This window comes from Nerophis ophidion, linkage group LG16, assembly GCF_033978795.1.
Source record: "Nerophis ophidion isolate RoL-2023_Sa linkage group LG16, RoL_Noph_v1.0, whole genome shotgun sequence".
Lineage (NCBI taxonomy): Eukaryota > Metazoa > Chordata > Actinopteri > Syngnathiformes > Syngnathidae > Nerophis > Nerophis ophidion.
Window position 1 is genome coordinate 44,808,614 of NC_084626.1, and position 2,500 is coordinate 44,811,113.

At 24.5% G+C, this 2,500-nt stretch overlaps 2 protein-coding genes across 4 annotated transcripts in view; one reads left to right on the plus strand and one right to left on the minus strand.

Annotated features, from left to right (window-relative positions):
* stx18 (syntaxin 18) overlaps positions 1-2,500 on the plus strand; it is a 53,861-nt gene that overhangs the window by 50,643 nt on the left and 718 nt on the right. The window contains exon 13 of the transcript XR_009802225.1: positions 2,236-2,500. This exon is cut by the window's right edge and continues 718 nt beyond it. The gene's annotated coding sequence lies outside the window, so the exon portion shown is untranslated. The remainder of the gene's footprint in view (positions 1-2,235) is intronic.
* LOC133535450 (neuronal vesicle trafficking-associated protein 1-like) overlaps positions 1,788-2,500 on the minus strand; it is a 39,156-nt gene continuing 38,443 nt past the window's right edge. For all 3 annotated transcript variants that reach the window (XM_061875300.1, XM_061875299.1, XM_061875298.1), the window contains exon 5: positions 1,788-2,500. This exon is cut by the window's right edge and continues 1,250 nt beyond it. The gene's annotated coding sequence lies outside the window, so the exon portion shown is untranslated.

Sequence of the window (2,500 nt, forward strand, 5' to 3'; positions counted from 1 at the left end):
GTATATATACATATATGTTTATACACATATGTATATATACATATATGTTTATACACATATGTATATATACATATATGTATATACACATATATGTATATATGTATATACATTTGTGTTATGTATGTGTATATATGTGTGTATATATGTATGTGTATACATATATGTGTATATACATATGTATATATATATGAGTATATATGTGTATATATATATGTATATATATATATATATGTGTGTATATATATGTATACAAATGTGTGTATATATATGTGTATACATGTATATACACACATATATGTGTGTGTGTATACATACATGTATACACACACACATACATACATATATGTGTGTGTGTATATATATTTATATATATGTATGTATATATACATGTATATATATAAATATATGTATATACACATATATGTATATATACATAACATATATACATATACACATGTATGTGTATAAATATATGTATATACACATATGTATATATACAAAACATGTATACATATACACATGTATGTGTATATATATGTGTATATATATATATCTATATGTATGTATACATATATGTATATATACATAATGTATATACATCCATATAAGTATGTATATACGTTTATGTGTTATGTATGTGTATATATGTGTGTGTATATATACATATAATATATGTATATATATGTGTATATACATATATAAACATATATATGCATATGTATGTATACATACATATATGTATATACACATATATGTATACATATATATGTATATACATTTGTGTTATGTATGTATATATATATGTGTGTATATATGTATGTATATACATATATGTGTATATATATATATGAATATATATATGTGTGTGTATATGTGTATATATATGACTATATATGTGTGTATGTATATATGTGTATATATATATGTGTGTAAATATATGTGTATATGTATATGTATATTTATGTATATATATGTGTATATATACACATATATATATGTATCTGTGTGTATACATACATATATATGTGTATATGTATATCTATGAATGTATGTATACATATATATATATATATAAATATATGTATGTACACATATATGTATATATACATAATGTATATACATATACACATGTATGTGTATATATGTATGTATATATACATACATACATACATATAAGTATGTATATACATTTATGTGTTATGTGTGTATTTATGTATGTGTATATATATATGTATGCGTGTGTGTATACATACATATTATATATATATGTATATGTATATATATATATATATATGTGTGTATATATATTTATATATATATGTGTATATATACACACATATATGTATGTGTGTATACATATATATGTGTGTGTATGTATATATATCTATGTATGTATGTATATATATATATATATATATGTATATACACATATATGTATATATACATAATGTATATACATATACACATGTATGTGTATATATGTATGTATGTATACATACATATAAGTATACATATGTGTGTGTATATATGAATATGTGTGTAAATTTCTGTATATATATATATATATATATGAATATACACATATATGTATACATATATATGTATATACATTTGTGTTATTATGTATGTATATATGTATGAATATATATGTGTGTATATATATGAATATATATGTGTATATATATGAATATAAACATATATATATATATATACACACATGTATATATATGTATACATATACGTATATATTTGGGAAGCCCTGCCTTATTAAAGGGAGACTTGACAAGTTATTGGGAAACATGGGCACTTTATTTCAATTCTTCTTTTCAACATTGAATGTAGCAAATGCACTTGAATGGTAATTATTATTCCACGCTATGAACATGAGGCTTTTAACGAACATTAACAGTGGAGGGGAACAAAGCATCGGGACAATGAAACACTTCCTCATTTTCCCTTTCAAACAAAGTGTGTAGAATACACAATACAGCGTCAGAAACATTCAGTGCAGCAGCATCAAAGTGATGCTGAGAAACTTGTGGAACCTGCAAAAAAAACACCCAGGGAACCTTCCAAGAATACACTCAATACATCAAAACCTAACAGTATAGTCTGCAGTCAAAAAGAACACAAGCAAAAATGTGAACAAAATACATTTTCTTGCTGGTGTTTGTTGTCACAATTCAGTAGACTTTCATGTTTTAACTTGTGTGTTTCTACATTTACATTCTGCAGCCATGTTGTCAACACAAGTTCCTACTCAACTTTGGCATGTGTGTTGCCGTGACGACGGGGCTGTAAACACTAACTCAGGGGTGTCCAAAGTGCAGCCCGGGGGCCATTTTGCAACGTAAAAAGTGGTATGAAACAGCAAACAGGTAAAATTTTGCAATGTTTACTCTAATAACACAAAGCTGCCATGCAGGCTGTTTCTTTCCTTAAAACATAATAATGAATCAAAATCAATGTCATTATGAATTATTGACCTATTCAAAGCTCC